At 38.1% G+C, this 23,557-nt stretch overlaps 1 protein-coding gene and 1 non-coding gene across 2 annotated transcripts in view; both read left to right on the forward strand.

Annotated features, from left to right (window-relative positions):
* The window catches only part of RBFOX1 (RNA binding fox-1 homolog 1), a 2,485,336-nt gene that overhangs the window by 1,507,085 nt on the left and 954,694 nt on the right, over positions 1–23,557 (forward strand).
* Positions 17,531–17,592, forward strand: LOC135969003 (U7 small nuclear RNA). The gene has a single exon (XR_010584056.1). It is a non-coding gene; the product is annotated as a U7 small nuclear RNA (small nuclear RNA).

Genomic DNA, 23,557 nt, shown 5'->3' on the forward strand with positions numbered 1-23,557 from the left:
TCTTTGACAGGCTCCCAGCTAACTCCACAATGATCCAAGAACCAGGAATGAGGAAACACTACTTTTGTTGGTATCATTGATGTTAGAGATAACAAAAGAGAGGTTATGTCTTTCAACCCAGATCAGAAGGCAGATTATAAATTCCTAACTCAGGAATATCCTTTTACTTTGGAAAACTGGTTATATTCTTCCCTTGGAAAGCCTGAATTAGAAGATGAATACAGAGGAACTGCTGAGGACAGCTAGAATTACCGAAGGGGCAAGAATATAGGGAAGATACAGATCAGATCCTAGAGGAACTAAATCCAAATGCTGAAGGCTAATGGGAAATGGTAAGATGAGGTGGGAAGTGGAGTTCTGCACAACTAAAAGGGACACAAAAATATTGCTGCAAGCATAGACAGATACTGATCATATATCATTGTGGATCGTTGATATATAGGGCATGACTATACTTTAGAAACAGGGGATCAGTGACCCCACGTCTTATCTGTCGTAGCACACTGCTACTCTCTCTCCTTCATCCTCTGGGTTTGCCATCTTTTTTGTGCTCTTGCAGACTTCTAGCTGCAAGCATCTGTGTTTGAAAGTATTTCCCAGGATTATGGAAGTTGCTTTGCCCATGCACAATAGGAGATGAGAATTGTGAGGCAATTAATACTCCAGGGAACAGCCGTCAACCAATGGCTCTTGGGAGCTGGAGTGTAAATACCCCAGCTCCCTCACCCCATGGGTAGGATAACGCTGAGGCACATGTTTTGAAAGTTTTCCCACATGACTAGGCCCATTATGTATCTGGCTTCTTAGCCCTTCTTTTATTAAATGATGCTTTTTTTCTTCCCTGTGCTGATTTCTCCATTTCTCCCTTCCCCATTGCTGTTTCCTACCTTCCAAAATGAGCAACTTGTTCTAAAATCCTTGGCTCATTGTCTGCCTCTAGGGGAATCCAAACAAACAAAGTATCTTTGTGTTCCTATGTTTTCTTGCACAGACAGTTAAAATCTGACACCTAGGAGTAATGTATGAAATTAGCTGAGCCTACTAAAACCAAATTTGAATCAAAAGGGAAGGTTTTTTTTTTTAAAGGATCTAGGTAAATTCTGGTAACTGTATTGGAATGACTCAAGCTACGGCTTGAGATCTACCTCTCTTTTAACCTTTCTTCCGTTTCTCTTTTGGTCTTCCCTTTGCATCTGACTCTTCTGCATAGTTTCTGGTCTCTTCCCCCTAAGCATCTTGATCCCTCCTCCTTTCCAAAGACTGGCTTCCCCTACTTACTCACAGTTTCTGCTTCTCTGCAGTCTCAGCTGGCATGTAACTGGATTACAGTGGTGTTAGATTTGGCCAAGAATCCACATTGAAATTCCAGTTCGAGAATTCACTCTCTTGGCCCCAGGCTCCAGTTCAGATTCTCATGAGAGAGCGAGTCTCTGACAGAGGCAGCATTCCTTGCTAGGAATCAGCTTCCCCGAGGCAGGTGACCTCCCTGGCCCAGGCACCTGCACTGCACCTGCACTGGGGAGTTGATTGAGGATGGTGAGGTCACCTGGTTCTTTGAGTATCTCTTCCAGGGAGATGGGCTTAGTATTGTAATCTAGGAAACAGATTTAGTGTGGCAGGCAATTGCTTTTCATCCTGAATAGGCAGACTTTCCTCCACGATTAGTGCACACAGTAGGTCTGCAAGGCAGGGACCCTCTGTGTTAATGCAAGGACAGTGACGTTGGAGAGAAGAGCAAGGTGAATGTTTAGCATTTATATAGAATGCTGACATCCTCTGTTGCCTAAAGCACATAAGCCTGATTTATGCCACGTGAGAACTAGTACATTCTGCCAGTGCCTCTGTACATGCGGCACACCTACATTTTTAAAGAGTAAATAATGAGGTGGAGTTTTTTTGTTCATGTTTTTGTTTTACCTCGGACAGCCCTTATGTAAACTTTTCACAACAAATTTGCATCTGAAAGTTTGTTAATCTATGTGTGATATTTCATGACAAATGATGAAAATACTAATTTCTGAATAAAGTAAAAGCTACTTTTACACATTTATTTGCAGAAGGAATTATAATTTCTTTATTGGCATTTTTTAAAGATTGGGTACATAGTCTTTTTAAAAATTAACTTATTAAGAAATGTCAACATCTAGGGCTCCCTCTTACATAAACAGATGCTGAAAACATAAAGGTATGAATATAAGCACTGTTGAATACAAATATCAAAATGTGAATAATGAGCAAAGCTAACCCGTCATCTCCCATACGTCATTAGAAAGTGCTTCTTCACTATTTATTTATTAGCAGGTGCCAGAGCCCTGGCAAACTCCCATTTTTGAAATTTGGCCTTCAGTGTGATAGAAACAGAAATGTGACTTGGGCATATATGTAGTCCTTCCATCCTTCCATAATCCAGATACGCTGAACTGATCTGTATATCCATGTGTCAGAGCAAAGCCTGTGCCTGTCACCTGAACCCACTCAGTCCTATAGCCTTCCTGAAAATTAAATTAAAAAAGGTTTCTTGGTGAGTTTTATAAGGGCAATAGGAGAATTTGCTAGGTCAAGCTAGTCAATATTTTTATAATGAACCATTTAATAATTAATTTGTAGCAAATATAAATAATGGTTGTAGCCTGCAGTAGTTAAAAACCTGAGCTCCTTACAGGAAGCAGCCAGGCGTGGTGGTGTGCACCTGTAGTCCCAGCTACTCAGAAGGCTGAGATGAGCAGATCGCTTGAGCCCGGAAGCTTGAGGCTGCAGTGGACTGAGATCACACCATTGCACTCCAGCCTAGGCAAAAGAGCGATACCCTGTCTTAAAAAAAAATTCTGACCTCTAAAATCTGTCAAAGCTGGGTTCTACTCCCATCTCTGTGACTTGCTGCTGGAAAGCAGGAGCTCACTCCAGGGCTGACGTTCACCCAGAACTCGTGGCCAGTGTTGGTTCTGATTGTCAGCACTATCCTGTACAGGGTTTCAGTTCTTAGACAGTCTGAATAGCATCTTTGTCTATCTTTAAGGGTTGCCGTAAAGACAAAGTTTGTAGGACACAGCGTTCCGTCCCTGGCACATCATTACAGTTGAACACGTGCTTGTGTTTCTTGCCATGGTCGTTTTAGAGAACTTTTACCCAGCTGCCTGGATATGAAGTTCCAATCTTATTACCAGAATTGCACAGGGATCTGCCAGAATTATGCAGGGTTCAACAGGTTTATTTGACTTTTTTTATGCTTTTGATTTCAGCCCACATCCATGCAGCTCTGCAATTGTGTGATGTCTGACCCCTCTGTCCAACTCCCATTGAATATCTATGAATGCCCTTTGTTAAGCAATGTGCCTGGGAGGGCTGGTATAGATGTATATTCTTTGTTCAGAAGGAAGAAAGACTATCCTCTGGGCTCAGTTTTGAATTCACAAGATTGCTAATCATTGATCATAACAGCTCTAATTTACTGAACACTGACAGTTATGTAGCCATTTCCTTTATGTGGATTATCTCATTTAATCCTCACGATAAAGGTCGTGGTATCGCCTCATTACAGCTGAGGACATGGGTCCTGGAAGTTAAATCACTTACTTGAATTCTCCCAAAGTACAAGTGGCCCAACTAGGAGTTCAGTCCGTGTAATTAAGACTGTGTTCTTAACTACTCTCCTAAACTCTCTGGAGCTAGGTCTCTATTCCTCAAACATTCTTTGCTTTGTAATAGTTTCTTCTCTCATTCTACACAGATTTTATCTTATTTGTGAGGGAAGAGTCAGAAAGTAGCACTAGACTTCAGTTCTTCTCTCTTTTCTCCTCCTCCCTTTACTCCTATCCAACCGGGACAATATAAATTGTACTTAAGATTTGTGGAAAATATTTCTTACGAAATCTAGATGCATAAAGCAAAACAGGCGCAACAAGGAAAAGATGAGTCATTTTCAGTAGTTCTCGATGCCTGGTAAATGTTATTAGAATGTGTTATTAGGATGTGTTTCCTCACTTGAGCCCAGGACTTTAAGATCAGCATGGGCAACCTAGTGAGACTGGGTTTCTATAATTTTTTTCTTTTTTAAAATTAGCCTGGTGTGGTAGCACGGCATATGCCTGTGTTCTCAGCTACTTGGGAGACTAAGGGGGAGGGATCACTTGAGCCAGGGAAGTCAAAGCTGCAGCGAGCCATGATTAAACAACTCTATACACTCCTTCCTGGGTGGCAGAGTGAGACCCTGTCTCAACAACAACAACAACAACATCAACAATGAAAACCAAACTGGTGGTTTATTGCTAGATGCACATGGTTTAATGGAAAGGGCATGGTTCGGAAGTTAATTACACTTGGCTCCTACCCAACTCAGCCACTCACCAGTGGGGTCATATTGGTGGAGTTACTTAAATTCGAAACCTGGTTACTTAGTGCTGTCAGCTAGGGAGCTTGTACCTGCTATTCAGGGCTTTCCTTTTAAGGTTGGAAAGTTGTAAATAGGCAAGTGGATAGATATTTTTCTATCTTAGTCTCTGCAGTGCCTGTCAGAGACTAAATCTTCAGAGAATACATATTCAACAGTTATTTATTCGGAGACCTTTAAGTGGTAGCTACTGTTTGCCGTTTAACTATTTCTCGCCTCGCGGACGTGACTTGTATTTGCTTATGTCCCATTGCATGGCTAAAATAACTTGAAACAGAAGTCGTGTAACATTGGATAGATCAGAAAATGTTTGGGTAACTATGCTGAGACTCTCTCAAATCCCTAGGGGTTGCATGTCTCCTAAAAGCTGAAACTTGGTTATGAGAAGCCCCAAGGCAGGAGTCTACTATGATAGTCCCCGAGTGGCATGGGTGGTGATCTGTGGTTCCTCTTCCGAATCCTTCAGCTGGAACATTGGTTACATCATTCACAGGCCCTCCTCCTGAGACCTCTGGAAATAAGCAGATGGTTGAAGAATGAGGTAGTTTTTGTTGTCGTTTTTTTGCCTTTTGCTGTAATTTTTGGAATAATTATGTTTACTTCCCTAGTTGGGCTGCTCAGGTGAATTAACTTTTTTTTTTTTTTTTTTTTAAAAAAGGGATTTAGGAATCTCAGCATGGTCACCCAAACATTTTCTCATCTACCCAATATTACCTATTTCAAATTATTTTAGCCATGCAAGGAGACATAAATACAATTTATGTATATGTTGTTACCATGGAAAACCAGTTTATTTTATTTTTTAATTTTATTTTTCCATAAGTTATTTGGTATAGTTGGTATTTAGATACATGAGTAAGTTCTTTAGTGGTGATTTGTGAGATTTTGGTGCATCCATCACTACATTGTATTTGTAGTCTTTTATCCCTCACCCCTCTACTCTTTCCCCCAAATCCCCAAAGTCCATTGTATCATTCTTATGCATTTGCATCCTCATAGCTTAGCTCCCACATATCAGTGAGAACACATCATGTTTGGTTTTCCATTCCTGAGTTACATCACTCAGAATAAGAGTCTCCAATCTCATCCAGGTCATTACAAATGCTGTTAATTCATTCTTTTTTATGGCTAAGTGGTATTGCATCATATATATACATACCTCAGTTTCTTTATCCACTTATTGAATGATGGGCATTTGAGTTGGTTCCATGATTTTGCAATTGTGAATTGTGCCACTATAAACCATGCATGTGCAAGTATCTTTTTCAAATAATGTCATCTTTTCATCTGGGTAGATATCCAGTAGTTGAATTACTGGATCAAATGGTAGTTCTACTTTTAGTTCTTTAATGAATCTCCACACTGAGAAAACCAGTTTGGAAGGAGAGGTTGTGATTTGTAGCATGTGGTGGTTCTGACCACGTGTGGAATGCTGTATTCATACATGTGAATTCCAGATGTGGATACCCTGGAAAGTGGGATACCTGGAGTCTGAAGTAATTGATTGGGAGCCCAGGTATAGACTTAGCAGGGAAGAGTGCCATAATGGATTAGTGGTGTCTGCTGTGAACGTAGCATTGGGAAGCGACAGCTTGTGTGCCCTGTGTTCGCCACTTATCCCTGACATGGAACTGTCTGAAAAGAGGAGCCTCATTTAAGCAGTATTCAGTGAAAACCTACCATGTGTCAGATACTTCAGTGGGCACTAAAAAATCAATACTAAGACAGTCCCTGCCTTCATAGGGTTTACAATAGGGGAAACAACAGAGGCAAAGCTGTAAAGAATATTGGCAAGAATTAGGGCTATTCAGCTAAAGGTCAAGTGAAAAATAACGCAATATAATTTGAATAGATAAAGTGTTATGATATTTTTTGCATCTCTCTGTATTTCTTCCTACAAAAGTTCACTTGCGATGATCCCTGCCCTTATATGTTATTGATAGATTTCTTGTTTAGAAGTATAAAAATGCATCAGATTTATCTGTTGTTTAAATTACCAGGTAAAACCTAGAAGAAATCTTGGGCCTGCAGGTAAATGTGCATCACAGTATTAAAATAGAATTCAAATATTCGAAAGTTAAAAAGAACAGACATGTTACTCCTTGTCCAGTTCAGCTAGGCAGAGCAGCTACTACGCGGTGCCTACGAACTTTCTGGAAGTCACTGCTGCTCAACCTCAGTTTTTAAATCTGGACTCTGCTTCTAGGATGTGTTTTCTCGCCTGAGGCTCGTTGGATGTGAGGGCTGAGCAAATAAATACAGTTGGGAAGAGTGAAGAGTGTTGATCAGGTTCAATATAGGCTAGGTTTTTTCCTCAAAATGTCCCACAGCCTTAGGTTGGATGAACGTCTAGGTACACAAATGATATACAGGATTTAAATAATAGTCCATTTATTAATAAGAGGAAAGGTATCTTATATCAAGATTGTTTATATTTCATTTAGTTAACTCTTTTTATTTAGGACACTGCAGTCTTTTCCCAAACAAAATGTACGATAATATTTTAGAGATGGGGGAAACCATGAAGCCTAAGTTACATTTAAACATTTGTTAAATAAGATAATAAGTAAACATTCCTTAGCACAATGCTTGACCCAGAGAAAAGTGATAAATAAATTCTAACTATTGCCACTGGGAATAATCACGTGTGTGTACAGCAGAAAACAAAAACACAAAGGGCTTGTCTTTTTTTCTAGTAATTCTTAAAAAAAAAAAAAAAAAGTCAGACATCTTCATCTGGTCAAGATGGTGTAATAACGACCAAATTTAACCTCTCATTTTAAATGACTGTATGATGATCAAAACACATGAAACAATGGTTTGCACAACACTGTACGTCCAACAAAGATGGACAGCGATCCTTGACAGGAGCAAAGGAGGTGAGTCCTTTCATTGCCCCAGCTTACTGCCTTAAGCGTTTCCATGAGGAGAGGAGGGGAACTCAGGTGAAGCCTGCAGTACTCCCTGTATTGAGGAAGTGGAACTGAGGGTCCAGGGACCAAGGTACCTGTCATTCTGAGGATAGAGCACCAGAGAGGAGAGTAAGAACCCAGGAGAGTATTTATAGGAATTCTAAATGTGTTTGCATCAAATAAAAGAGCTGTAAAATCTGTGAAGCAAAAACATATATAATGGAAAGAAAAACAAATATATGAACCCACAATTATAATTGTAAACCTAAACATCCATCTTGCAACAAGTTATAGAATGACCATATAGGATGTAAGGAAGGATAGAGGAGAACTCACCACCATCAACCAACAGGATGTCATCAACAATTACAGAACACTTTACCCCAAAACAGCAGAATACAAATTCTTTTAAGGAGCCCATAGAGCATATACCTTGAGAGACCATGTCCTAGGCCATAAAATAAATGTCAGCAAATGTAAAGACAGTGAAATCTTGGAGTGTGCTCTCTGACAACAGTAGAATCAAACCAGAAATTAATAACATAAAGAGAACAGGAAAAAATCTCAAACACTTGGAAGATAAACAGTAAACTTCTTGGTCATCCATGAGTTGAAAATGAAGTCTCATAATACATTTTAAAAATGACATTGAACTTAATGAAAATAAACGTACAATGTATAAAAATTTGTGTGACACAGCTAAAGCAGTCCTTAGAGGGAAATGTATAGCCCTAAATGCTTTCAATTTAAAAATGACAATTCTAAAATCAATAATATAAGCTCCCACTTCAAATAAAAACAGGGAAAGAAGAGTTAAATAAACCCAAAGCAAGCAGCAGAGTGGAAATAATAAAAATTGGAGCAAAAGTCAATGAAATTGAAAACAGAAAAACAATAGAGAAATGCTAGTTCTTTAAAAATATAGAAGAAAATGGCAAACTTCTAGTAAGGATGATAGAAAAAAAAAAAAAAGAAGGGAATAATTGACAATATGAGGAAAGAAGCCAAGAATATTACTATAGACCCTGCAGACATTAAAAGGATAATAAGAGACTACTCCTAACAACTCTGCACTTACGCATTTGACAACTTAAACCAATTCCCTTGAAAAGCACAAACTACAGTTCACCCAATATACAATAGATAATTTGAATAACCCTATAACTATTAAGGAAATTGAATTCGTAATTTAACGCCCCTCCACCCCCTGCCCCCGGCAAGGGAATCTCCAGGTCTAAATGGCTTCATTGGAGAATTCTACCCATATTTTTAAAACATTTAATACCAATTCTACAAAATATTTTTTAGAAAATAGAAGGTGGGCCAGGTGCGGTGACTTACGCCTGTATTGCCAGCACTCTGGGAGGCCGAGGTGGGCGGATCACTTGAGGTCAGGAGTTCAAGACCAGCCTGGCCAACATGGTGAAACCTCATCTGTACTAAAAATGCAAAAATTAGCTAGGCATGATGGTGGGCACCTGTAATGCCAGCTACTCGGGAGGCTGAGGCAGGGGAATTGCTTGAACCCAGGATGCGGAGGTTGCAGTGAGCCAAGATTGCACCACTGCACTCCTGCCTGGGCAACAGACCGAGGCTTTGTCTTAAAAATAGAAGGTGGTGGCACACATTCGACTTTATTTTATGAAACCATTATACTCTGATCACAAAGCCAGACAAAGAAAGTAACAAAAGAAACAAGAAAACTACAAAGCAATATCCCCAATATAGAATTTACACTATTTAAAATATTTTTAAATAGAATCTAGCAATATACAAAAAGATTTATGCACCCCAACCTAATGAGGAATAGTCCAGTAATGCAATACTAATTCAGTATTTGAAAATCAATTGATGTTATTCACTATACTGGTAGGTTAAAGAAGAAAAATCACATGCTCACATTAGTTGATGCAGGAAAAAGTTTGAAAAAATTGATACACAGCCAGAACTCTCAGAAAAAATAAGAATAGATAGCAGTTTTATTAATTCGATAAAGGACATGTGCAAGAAACCTACATGTAATATTGTGTGTAATGGTACAAATGAATGATTTCCCCTTAAATATAAGAACAAGACACCACCTCTATTCAACATAGTAAGGAATTTCTAAACAGTGCAATAAGACAAGAAATGTAAATAAAAGGCATACAGGTTAAAATAAAGAAATAAAACTATCCTTATTTGTGGATTGCATGGTTATATAGAAAACACCAAAAATGCAAAACCTGCACACATTTTGTGGACCAACAAGTTAGCTCACCAAAGTCGCAGGATATGAAATCGCATTGCGAAAAGCAATTTCTAAATTTCTTGCAGTAAACACATAAAAACAACTTAAAATACAATACCATTTTAATCACCCAGAAAAAAGGGAAATCCTTAGGTGTGCATCTGACAGGACTTGTATGCTGAAAATTATCAAATGCTGATGAAAAAGGCCAAGATGGAAATGGATGGAAAAGCATAGTGTTTTCATGGATTGAAAGACTCCACTTTGTAAAGATGCCATTTCTGCTCAAATTGACACACAGATTTAATGCAGTAATTTCAAAATATCAGCAGAGCTTTTAAAAATAAATATAGAGAAGATTATCTCAAAATGTGAATAGAAAAGCAAAGAAGCTAGAATAGTTAACACAGTTTTGAAAAAGAAAAATCAGGTGGGACAAATCAATGTACCTGGTTTCAAGACATTATGTAACTCCAGTCATCCTCACTACATGGTGTTTGCTCAGATGTAGATACCTAAATCAATGGAAGGGAAGAGAAGACACAGAAATAGCCCCAGGCAACTATGACCAACTGATTTTTGCCGATAATGCAAAAGCAATTTAATGGAGGAAGGACAGTCTTTACACCAATGGTGCTGGAACAATCGGCTATTCATAGGTGAAATAATAATAATAAATAATAAATCCTGACCTAAACTTCACATCTCATAAAAATTAGCTCAAAATGGATCACAGGTTAAATTGAAAACATAAAACTGTACAACTTTCAGGCAATCCTATAGGAAAAATATCTTTCAAACCTAGAGCTTGGTGACATGCCCCCAAGGGTCTATAAAATAAAAAAAATGATAAATTGGACTTCGTTAAAATTTGGCTGGACATGGTGGCTCACGCCTGTAATACCAGCACTTTGGGAGGCCGAGGCAGGTGGATAACCTGAGGTCAGGAGCTCGAGACCAGCCTGGCCAACATGGCGAAAACCAGTCTTTACTGAAAATACAAAAGTTAGCTAGGCGTGGTAATGCGTGCCTGTAATCCCAGCTACTTGGGAGGCTGAGGCAGGACAATCGCTTGAACCAGGGAGGTGGAGGTTGCAGTGAGCTGAGATCGTGCCCTTGCACTCTAGCCTGGGCGACAGAGTGAGACTCAGTTTAAAAAAAAAAAAAAATTAAAGATGTGGTCTCTGAACAATCCTGTTAAGATACTGGAAAGAAAAGCTATAATGTGGAAGAAAATATTTGCAAATTTCATATCTAATAAAGGACTAATATCTACAAATTTATAAAGAAGTAAAATGGTGGTTACCAGAAACTGGAAGGGTAAAGAAATGTTTGTCAAAGGATACAAAGTTTTATTTAGATAGGAGGAATAAGTTCAATAGATCAATTGTACAACATAGTGACTGACTGTAGTTAATAATTCTGTATCGTATCGTTGAAAATCATTAACAAAGTAGATTTGAAATGTTTTTACCACAAAAATAAGTGTGTGTGGTTCTGCATATGTTAATTAACTTGAGTTAGCCATTCTACAGTGTGTACATTTTTCAAAACATCATGTTGGACGTGATAATTATATACAATTATTGTCAATTTTAGAATGTCAAAGAGTAAAAACCAATCCATTTAGAAAATTTTTTAAAATGACTTGAAGAAATATTTTACCAAAGAGGATATATGGAAGAAATTAAGAACATGGAAAGAATTCGGCATTACTGGCTGTTAGGGAAATGCAGATTAAGACTATAATAAGATATCATTACACACATGTTAGAACAGATAAAATTTAAGATAGAAACAATATCAAATGTTTACAAGGATGCATAAAAAGTGCATCTCTCATACATTGATTATGGGAATGTCAAATGACACAACTCTTCTGGCAAATACTTTTGTAGTTTCTTAAAGAAAATAAATAGACATTTACCAATGAGTCAACAATCACATTTCTGGACATTTATCCCAGAGAAATGAAAGTTAATGTCCACAGAAAACCCCAGAAACCTAAACACAATTATTGTCAGCAGTTTTATTTATGAGTCAAAAACTAGAAACAACTAAAATATCTACAGTAGGTGAATGGTTAAAGAAACTATGAGATACCAGTAATGGGAACTATTCAGCAATAAAAACTTCATGAACTATCGATATACATAACAGCTGGGATGAATCTCAAGGGCATACTGTTGAATGAAAAAACAATCTCAAAAGGTATAGACTATACGATTTTATTTATTTACATAACGCTTTCACCATGAGAAAAGTATAAAGATATGGTGATTGTTGCTAGTATGGTGGGAGAAAAAAAGATGGGTAGAACTATAAATGTACAGCATGAAGGAGAAATCTCCAGTGAATTAGTTCTGTATCTGGATTGTGGTGGTGGTTACAGAAATTTAGACATGTAATAAAAGGGCATAAAATTATACGAACACACTATATCAATGTCAATATCGTATAGTACAATATGATGTAGTTTCATAAGATGTAACAAATGGGTTACCAATGTCACCAGCAGGATAGGGAAACAGGACCTCTCTATCTTTAAAACTGTCTGTGAATTTGTAATATTTTCAAAATACAAAGTTATAAAGATTTCCCTTTTATAGTGTTGCTGTAAACCCTAAAGCTTCCACTAAAAAGATGAAATGCAGAGTTATAGCTAATAAGCCAGCAAAGGAAATAGAATAATAAAAATTTTCAATTACTCCAAAAGAAGACAGAAAAAAGAGGAAAAGGGAAAGTTGGGACAAATAAAAAAACCAATAGATTATAGGTTTAAACCTAATTCTATCAAACACATTAAATATTAATGTTCTAAATATACTCAGTTCAAAGGCAGGGATTGTCAGTTAATAAAAATAAGATCAAATTATAGGCTGTGTTATAAGAAACACACTTTAAATATAAAGACACAAATATGTTAATAAGGATAAATGGTAGTACACACCTGTAATCCCAGCACTTTGGGAGGCTGAAGCAGGAGGATCCCTTGAGCCCGGGAGTTTGAGACCAACCTGGGCAACCTGACAAGGCCCCATCTCTACAAAAAATTTAAAAATTTAACTGAGCACGGTGGTGCATGTCTGTAGTCCCAGCTACTTGGGAGGCTGAGGTGTGGGGATCACTTGAGCCTGGGAGGCTGAGGCTGCACTGAGCTGTGATCACACCACTGTACTCCAGCCTGCACTCCACTGCACTCAGGAGAAAGCAAGACCCTGTCTTAAAAAAAAAAAAAAAAAAAAAAAAAAAGGAAAGAAAGAAGAAAAAGGAATAAATAAATGTTCATTGTTATTTTTTTGTCCATGTGTTTTTACTATTTAAAATTCAAGTTCATTTATTTCTGATTATTTGTAACACATTTTCCTGTATATTAATTAAGGATATTAACCATTCATCTATGGTATATGCAGTAAATGATTTCCCAGTTTTTCATTTGTGATTTAATTTTGTCAATGTTATCTTTTCAATATATAAAACACGTGGTATATTTGCATGTTTAAACAAAGTGTAATTTTTTTTCCTTAAAAAAAAGGATAAAGATACAGAATGCTATCACTAATCTAAAGAATACTGAAGTAACTACATTGATATCACACAAATACATTCTAGAGAAAAATACATCAGGGATAAAGAAGGTAATTTCATAATAGAAAAGGTGACTTAATCAAGAAGACATTAAATATTTATGCACCTCAGCTTTAAAACATATGAAACAAAAACTGATGGAATTGCAAGGAGAAATAGCCAAAGATTTCAGTGCTAGTCTCTCAATAATGGACAGAATAAATAGCTAGAAAATTATTAAATATCTGAATAGTAGTATTAACTAACTTGCCTTAATTAGTGACTATAGAACCCTCTATCCTAAAATAGCAGGATACATGTTAATTTCAACTACATAAGGAAGCATTACCAATAAAAGAGCTATTCTGGACTGGACTATTTTTTTAATCAAGAAATTTAAGATAATTGAAGTTATTTCTCCAACCACAGTGGAATCAAACTAGAAGTAAATGACAGAAATATAAAATGAAAATGAAAATGTCTAAACACTTGGAAAATAAGCCACACTTTAATAAATAACCTATGGATCAAAGAGGAAATCTAAAGGGAAATCAAAATAAACAGTGACCTGAACAAAAATATACATATGACATATCAGATTTTGTGTAGTGTTACTAAACAATGCTTGAAAAGAAATTCATAGCATTAAATATCCATATTAGGATAGGGAAAAATGGTCTTAAATCACTTACTTTATCTTCTGCCTTAGAAAAATAGATAAAGAAGGTGAATTAAGTTAAGTAGAAGATAGGAAATAATAAAGATCAGAGTTGAAATCAATAAAATGGGTAGCAGGCCAAAATTGGAGGAAATCTTTGAAACCAAAAGCTGATTTTTTGAGAAAATTAATAAAATCACTAAATACACCTTTAGCCAGGCTTAGTAAAGTTAGGGAGAAGATACAAATTACCAATGCTAGTATAGAAAGAGGAGACATCACTACAGATTCTAAAGGTGTTAAAAGAATAATAAGGGCCGGGCGCGGTGGCTCACGCCTGTAATCCCAGCACTTTGGGAGGCCGAGGAGGGCGGATCACGAGGTCAGGAGATCGAGACCATCCTGGCTAACACGGTGAAACCCCGTCTCTACTAAAAATACAAAAAACTAGCCGGGCGAGGTGGCGGCGCCTGTAGTCCCAGCTACGGGAGGTTGAGACAGGAGAATGGCGTGAACCCAGGTGGCGGAGCTTGCAGTGAGCTGAGATCGCGCCACTGCACTCCAGCCTGGGCGACAGAGCGAGACTCCGTCTCAAAAAAAAAAAAAAAAAATGAATAATAAGATAATAATATGAACAACCTTGTTTCATGATATTAAGGTTTAAGGGCGAAATGGGTAAATTCCTTGAAAGAGATCTAAGAACGCTCACTCAAGAAGAAACAGATCATCTGAATTTCCTGATATATATCAAATAAATTAAATCTGGAGTTAAAAATCTTCCCACTAAGAAGATTCCAGGCCCAGATGACTTTGCTAGTAAACTTTACAAAACATTTCTTTCAGAAAATGGAAAAGGAAGCTATGTTTCCCAATCCATTCTATGAGGCAACCATGACTGTAATACCAAAACCAGGAAAAAAATTCACAAGAAAACCCTCCCGAAACTGCAGACTAGTCTTCCTCATGAATACCTATGTGAAAATTCTAAAACAACAAGCAAATAAAATCTATTGATACGTGAAAAGGATACTATATCAAGAATAAGCAGATTTTGTTTTAGGATTGCAAAGATCCCTTAACATTTGAAAATCAATTTGTGAAAGGCCAGCAGGCCTTTTTTTTTTTTTTTTTAAATAAAAACTGCCAAATGTATTCTAAAATTCATATGGAAATGGAAATGAACTAGAGTGGCCAAAATATCATTGAAAAGAAAAATTTGGGAAGATGAATCCTGTGTGATTTCCAGACTTAATGGAAAGCTACAGTAATGAAGAAAGTGGTGCACTGGGCATAGTGGCTCAAACCTGTAATCTCAGCACTATGGGAAGATGAGACAGTTGGATCGCTTGAGCCCAGGAGTTCAAGACCAGCGTATGCAACATGGCAAAGCCTCATATCTACAAAAAATATAAAAATTTGCAGGGCATGGTGGCACATGTCTGCAGTCCCCAGCTACTTGGGAGGCTGAAGTGGGGGGATCGCCTGAACCTGGGAAGTTGAGGCTGTAGTGACCCGTGATTGTGCCGCTGCACTCCAGCCTGGGTGATGAGTGAGACACAGGTGTCAGAAAAAAAAAAAAAAAGTGATATTGTTGTCTTATTAATCCTTAACTATTACCAATTGATTGAAAGTTTACATAGGGTAGAAAAGTGAAATATTGATACAAGTATACAATAATCAAAAGTGAAATATTGATACAAATATACAATAATCAAGATATATTTATAATCCAAAGGTTGCTAGTGATCCCAAGTCTGTTATAGGAATGTGAGATTTTATTAAGCATAACAAGCCAAATGTTGATGTCCAGTTCATAGAAACTCCATCTCCTAGCAGTCTTCTCAGTATTTTGGGAGACTCTAGCAGGTGTCTCACTTGGGCTCAAACTAAAATCTCATGTCTCTTGTGGAGCTTTACTACTGTGCAGATATCCCCTCACCACAGCTTACTGAGGTGTTAGCCTACGAAAGTCCTAGCAGACCTCTGCAGAATGCCTCACAGTACCCTAGCAGGTCCCTATACCATACCAAATGGGAGATCCTTAAATTATCTTACTGGTTGGCCAGGAGCAGTGGCTCACACCTATAATCCCAGCACTTTGGGAGGCCAAGGTGGGCAGATCATAAGGTCAGGAGTTCGAGACCAGCCTGAACAACATGGTGAAACCCCGTCTCTACTGAAAATATAAAAATTAGCCAGGCGTGGTGGTGTGTACCTATAATCCCAGCTACTTGAGAGGCTGAGGCAGGAGAATTGCTTCAACCCAGGAGGTGGAGGTCATAGTGAGCCGAGATCGCACCATTGCATTCCAGACTGGGTGACTGAGCGAGACTCCGTCTCAAAAAGAAAAAAAAAAAATATATATATATATATCTTACTCGTTTACTTCTTGTCACCTGGGATATGTAAGAAGCCTGTTGGGCAGTATTGACATAATCTCTATTAAAAGTGGTATTTTTAGTATCTGCTCTGGCTCCTCTCTTTAAACATCTCAGATATTGTCTCTCGTATAAAAAAAGACAAAGTTGCTGTCCCACACCATCCCTACTGTGTCCTTCTGATTGCTGCCTTTTTTGTACAAGCAGAAATACGTCTTCTGGGCACCATCCACTTCATGGACAGCAACTCATACAAAGAGATTCCTGGGAGCTGTGAGTCTACGTGCTTATAGATAGCTGAATTGTGACTTATCCTCAGTCCCTACCCGCCATCCAGAGTCATTTTTCTGACATAAAACTTTCATAGGCAATCCACACCTTATGGCTTCACCATTGTAAAACTGGTAGAAAGCACAATGCGCTATCAACTTCAGCGTCATGAGGATTGGGCTGTGTTTTCTACATCCTTTCTCTTTTGAAATGCACATGTTATAGAAGGCTTAGGTTGTGTGATATGAAGGATTTTTCATCAATAGGGACACCATTATTTATGGAACCATTTTACTGATACTTTTTTGTGTTAACTGAAATTGTATATGTAATTATTATCTGGTAGGATCATTTTTTTCCCAATGTTATTTATGGCATGATTTACTAGCATCTCAATTAGGCAATAAATGCATATTTAATTGGGTACCATTATAGGTTCAGTACCACGCTGTGCATAAATACCAGAGTTATACAGACCCAGCCTTCTTTTCTGTTTCTCTTTCTACACACACACACACACACACACACACACACACACACACACGTAACTATATACATATGTATGTATGTATGAGCACAAATTATTTGGGCTGGGCACTGTGGCTCACGCCTATAATCCCAACACTTTGGGAGGCTGAGGCACAAGGATTGCATAAGCTCAGGAGTTCAAGACCAACCTGGGCAATATAACAAGACCCTGTCTCTCCAAAAAATAAAGATAAAATATTAGCTAGCCATGATGGCATGCATTTGTAGTCCCAGCTACTTGGGAGGCCGAAGTGGGAGGATCACGTGAGCCCAGAAGTTCGAGGCTGTTGTGAGTTATAATTACACCACTGCACTCCAGCCTTAGCAACAAGGCAACACCCTGTCTCAAACAAACAAAACACCGAATTATTTGGAGTATATAGAATTTGAACTTGTTATGTATGTGTGAACAGAAGTTATGTGGAGTATATAGAATTCAAACTTGGCTTAGATGTATGATGAATTCTCAGAGGTTATGATTAATTATTTTTACCTTTCATTCTGTAAGATTTTATTGAATACCTTCTAGATGCTAGAATTTCAGCAATGAGCAAGACTGATAAGGTCTTTGTCTAAGGAAGAACATAGACCCCATAAAATTGGTGTTATGGTTCTTTTAGAATTTGTCTAGCAGGTTTTCTGTTTTTTGCTAGAAAGCTCTCTAATAATTTATAAAATAAAAATGTTTTTGAAAGAAGAATTAAAAATCATGGAATTAAATGACAGGAGGAGCCAATCTGGATATACATAAAATGACTGATATTTCTGTCCACAGTTGAGTGAAAAGTATTGGAAACTAACATTCACTGAGCAACTACTAGGAAGGCCAGGTGGCATTCGAGAGAAAAAGTTGTAGTCTCCGACAGTTCTGGGTTTGGATCCTGCTCTGCTATGCCTTCTAGGCAGGATCGTGTTTAGACAAGTTGTCTGTCCCATCTGAGCCTGGATTCCTCATTGGTGCAGAAATTCAGTAATGGCATCAACCCAATTAAATGAGAGAACAGATGCACACAGGACGGATGCATTCCGCACGGCGCCTGGTTCAAAGTAAGCGCTCAGCACATAAGTGCCACCATCGTTCCCCTAAGGAGGCATGTGATGGATCCTGGTTCTTGCTGTTATGGTCACTGAGGCACTTTAGACTCATAACCGTCCTGGGAGGTAGAATTTATATTTTCCCCAGTTTCCAGATAAGGATACTGAGGTTCAGGGGATTTGAACTAACCTGCCTTTGAGTACATACCCAGCAGGCAGCCATGCTGATTTCGGAGCTCCTTCTCTTTTCATTCATTGCACCGTTTATTGACCTCATATACATTCTTCATCTCCCGGAGTCTCTCTCCTAATCAGTACATCAGGGGTAACAAATCTTAGTGACCTCAGTGAATAATAAGCCCAAAGGATTGCAGTGCACGGATTCTTGCTTAAGAATAACAGCGAGTTGGAAAGTTTTTCAGTGTCAACAGAGCAGCCTTATGATTAAAATCACTGAAGAATGCGATGTAAAATGTTTTTATTTCCTCTTGCTTTCTGTCTCCCTTGGAATAATAGTCAGCAGGAAGCACATTTCTGAAAGACTTCTCCATCTCTACATCCTCAGAATATAATAAGGGCCAAGCTGACTGTGTCAGGGTGTTCAGAGTTAGTTGGCACACAAATGAAAAGATGGTACTCTCAGAGTTTTATGAATTTTTCTCTCTAGCAGTCTTGGGGTGGAAGGACATCTTTGAAATTGATGTAGCTATCAACCAGGGGCTAACATTAAGATTTCAGTCGAGGTGTACAGGGTTATGATCTTTCTGTTACTGTCAGAACTGCAGCTGTTGTATTTGCATTGAGTGGTGTGCCGGAGAAAGCAAAATGGGATGTAGGAGAAGGAAAAAGAAATAGCAAAACCTATTGAATCGTGGGCTCTACCGGAGGGCATTTGTTAAAGGTAAATTCATCAATAGCTGTTAAGTCATTTGTATTGAATCATTCTCATAGCCTCACAGCACTTCTTAGTTTTAATAATGGGTCAGAGAGAGGAGCTTTGTGATGGATGCCTTATTATGGTATTTAGGCACTTAATTGCAACTGGGCTTAAAATAGCAGCAGAAGCTGAAACCAGGGTGGCTCAGGAGTAAATTATGTTTTCAGTCTACCAAAACACCCTTTTTAAATTCAAATGTAGTATTTCTTGACATATGTTTCTTGATACACTGTTACCAGCAGTTTATCAGAGATGGAAGAATGTTAAAATAAACTGGTGACTGGAGTATGCTATCTAAAGACTTTCCTTGTTCATCACCATTAGAGATATTTCAAAAGAAACATTTCGACCCACGTTAAAAACACCTGCAGTTATGCTGGGTTGGGGGTGTTCATTCATTCTTCATTCATTTGTCATTTGTTGCTAATGTTAAGGGGATGGGGCAATGTATGAGACACACCCTTGCCTTCATGGACTAATTATTACTCCAGTGGTGGCAGTGAGAAAAACATAAATAATAATAACAATACATGCCAAAGGAGATGTGTGTGATGAAGAAACCAGGAAGCTGAAATAGTGAGTGATGGTAGAAGATACAGTAGTTTTTGCTTCAGATCAGTGGGCCAGGGAAGGGCTCTTGGAGAAGAACCCATTTAAGCAGAGGTCTAAGTGATATGAAGGTCCCAACTGGCCAAAAGTGGGAAGGATCATTAGAAACAGAAACAACATGTTTAAAGGCCCTGATGTGGGAAAGAACTAAAAGGAGACCAGGGTGGCCAAGCTAAGCAGAGAAGTCAGTGGAGGGGTAGGATATAGGTTTGAATAGCAAGGTAAACGTCAAGTCCTGTGTGGCCTTTTCAGTTACTTTACATTTTATTCAAAATACAGTGAGAAACAATGAAGAGTTTTAAGGACGAGAGTATTGAGCTCTTATGTATACTATTAGGAGATTCCTTTTATTGACTCTAGAATGGATGGGGAGTAGGTGGCTAAGGAGGAAGTTGGCAGCGGTGCAGGAGAGAAATAACAGTGGCCTCTACCAGAAAAATGAATGGACTGAAAATGCACTTAGAAGACATGCTAGTAGACAAAGAGGAACTAGCTAGGAAGTTCCCTAAACCTGGGTGGTCTGTATTCTTGGGGCATTTGCACCCTGATGACTGAACATCCTGACTCCCTATGTCTAAGTCCATGTACAGCAACTCTTTGCCTCACTTGTAGGTGAAATGATTTTAGAGTCACTAGTTGGATAAAAAACTACACAGGTAGAACACACAGTACTTCCTCCGCACGTCTGATTTGGGAGTTTTGAACTTTACTTGTCTTAGACTGCATGAAATGTCAAAGGAAGCCAATACTATTGGTTCATTTCTTGAGTCCGTTGGTTATCATCAGCTTGCTACTTACAATATATAAGCGGATAAAACTAGGGACGGCAATTCCAGGCATTGAACCTGAGTTGTTTACTGCCCCTGTGGTCTCATGAAGAATGGGTGATTATCGTAACCCACTTGCTATTATTTTCATAACAAAGCTGTCTCTAACCAGCTACAATCTTGGACTTACATAATTGAATTTTAGATGGAGATGCGCTGCTGGTTTATATGAATTTTCCACGGGGACCAGCATGAGTCCAGGCTTTAACAAACAATATTTTTAATTGAGATTTTATGTCTTTGCCCTCAAATCAAGCACTTTAATAGGATCCCAGTTGGAACAGGTGACTCAGTAACAAGTTACCACTGCTTTCAACTTCAGAAAGGTGTTAATTTCTCTAACTCCTGCTGGGCGTCCATCTACTCCAGTGACCCACTGCCTGCATGTACCATAAAAACGAGTGTTTTGCATTCCATTATGTTCAAAGTATAGCCTTAGTAATCTACATATGTCTTGTAGGAGGTGCTGGCTTTGTTCCATCAGACAACATTAAGATGGAAAAGTATTAACAATATTGATTTGTCATTTATAACATTGAAGTGATAGATTGAAATGCAATTTGGATGTACTCCAAACCTCCAATAAGTTTGACATTATCGGATGAAATACAGTGATCTCAGTCTAATTAATATGCTGTGTCCATATGACAACAGTAGAGAGAATGAAGCAAGAAATTGGCCACAAGGATGTGATGGCTCCATGTTTCAAGTATTTGTAGAATTTAGAGATTGAATATGACATTCTCCGTCGCTGGATCTTGCTATGTGCTGGAAGCTGTGTTCTTTCCATGTTTGTTCATCTTTGAAAGCGAGTTAGTGCATTCCTAGAGAGTAGAGTGATACTCTTCACTGAACTTTGTAAACTTCTTTAAGCTTCTTATTATGACATCTTGCCATAATGTTCTTCCATTCCTCTGCTCTGGAATACTGGTAATAACTCTAACACTCACACCTTTCTGTGCATCAGTTTCGTGCAACATGTGCACCTATCTTGATTTCAGGCTTTCCTATCCCCCTTTCCCTTACTGCTTCTTGACTTCCACCCTTTCCTGCCTGTTATGAAATTCTCAAACTTTATTCCTACTCCAAGTTTTTGTTTTTCTTTGTCTTTTTTTTTTTTTTTTTTTTTTTTTTTGCAGGGTTCTATGTTCTCTGTCAGCCTCTCTGCTCACATATTTCAGTTTCTCTGTTGTCCCAGAGAATTTTTATCTTCCTATTGGCAATATGTTTGTACAGTGTGAATATGTAATAATTTTACTTGGTTGCTGTGGAGAAGGGAAAATATACAAATGTGCAAATTTCAAAATTGATTTTAAGTGTTTCATAGTGGTCATACAGTATTATTAGGAGGTAATGCCATAAAAACTATGAATATTGAACAACTTGAGTAAACATCATGTATGCTGAAAATTGTAGGGGGCATTTTAATGATATCTGAAATTTACTTTGAAATGCACCAAAAATAAGATGGGTTGATGGTTGGAGAGACAGATGGACAGATGGAAATAGCTGGGATAAAGCAAGTATAGTAAAATGCCAGTAGTAGAATATAGGTGGTAGATATACGGATGTTTGCTGTAAAATTCTTTCACCTTTGCTGTTTTGAAATTTGCATACTGCAATATTGGAAAAATATGGTACAAAAGTGAATAGTCATATAGTTAACTCATAGACTGAGATAAAAATCGTGTGCCTGCATTAATATCTATTCTTTTATTCAGGGATGCTTTCAGGACCATAGTTGCAGCAAGATCATCTTGCCATAACCCAGTGTCCCCTTTTCATCTCCTATACCATGTCTCCCTGCCTGTTTTCTTCTTCTCTTTGAATATTTGTTACATCTGTCTTCATAGAAACTGTGCAATTTCTTCTCTTCATCAACGCCTGTAAGTAGAACCAGCAACAGAGCAAACGGGAGAAAAAGAAACGTACTTCTTGCCTTCCTTCCTTTTCTGTCTCCCCACGCAAAGGCTGGTGCCCTCCTCCTCGCTTGTGTCTTGTGTCAGAGTTAGCAGAACAACTCTGGCCTCCTTGGATTTATGTGACTCGGAGTGAGAGAATGCTGCCACAGCTGAGGCTGTTGCCTGCTCTACATTGATTGAGTTTCCTGGGCTTGAGGGATTTTTGCCGAGCTGAGTTTTATGGTTGATATGCTCTCGGTCATTTGTCATAAAATCATTCCAACCAAGCTGTTTACTGGTTTGAATGCTTAATTACTGAAGGAGAAGAGACTCGCTCCTTTTGGAGCTGAGTGTTGACTTGGATGCTTTTTACTGGGTTATCTTTAACTCTTACTGAGTAGTTTTATACAGTATACATACCACCCTTCAGAATAAAAAAAATAAAGACCCCCATGATTTTACCTAAGTATTTGGAACAGTACAAAGACGTATCATTTTACTTCGTATTATGACAGCATTTTTCTTTTGAGTAGAAATTGATTGCAAAACTCAACACTCAGGCAGCTACAAGCTATGAAAGGATCTATGCTCCGAGGTTCAGATGAGAATGTTCACCTGGTTTCTTCAGATCAATTTCCAGAAATGCATTGCTGACTCTCCTCTAACTCAAGATCCTCAATCCAAATTGCATAAATGGTGTTGGATACAATTATCTCTCTGAAAATTTTCACCTAAATTGGAATTAAATTTATTTGTAAAAGCAAAGTCATCTTGGGAATTATATTTCAAAACCTGCGGTTGAAGATTTAGTGAGTGAAGCTCTTTCCTGGTGCTTCCTCCACAATTTCAGCTCGTCTTTTTCATGAGGAACATCAAAGCACTCTTTGGATTCCCACTGCTCCCTCCTCAGCACTAATTCGCACATAAAATTTCTCTCTACAAATTGGCCTCCACTAATTTTTGGCATTGGTTGTGTCTTGTTGAATTTTTCAGGAGCACAGTTTTATATATGGGCATGTTGTTTTGGAGGTGGGAGAAAGAGAGAATAAGAGAGATAGGCAGGAAATGGAATGTTTTAATGCCAACATAACCTGTCAGAACACCTGAAATATTTACTACATTTTTGATGTTTCATTTATCTCTTAGTCAGCGGGGCATTGTGTTGTTTCATTGTTTTATCGTGGAGTACTGTGGCTCTTTTAACTGTAAGGAATTAGAACTTTAGTAAAAACAACTTTTAATCACTTTGCTATAAAGGTAATACTACAGAATTATTTTATTGTGGTATGACTTCCCTGTTATTCAAAAACAACTACTT

This window comes from Macaca fascicularis, chromosome 20, assembly GCF_037993035.2.
Source record: "Macaca fascicularis isolate 582-1 chromosome 20, T2T-MFA8v1.1".
NCBI classification, from domain to species: domain Eukaryota; kingdom Metazoa; phylum Chordata; class Mammalia; order Primates; family Cercopithecidae; genus Macaca; species Macaca fascicularis.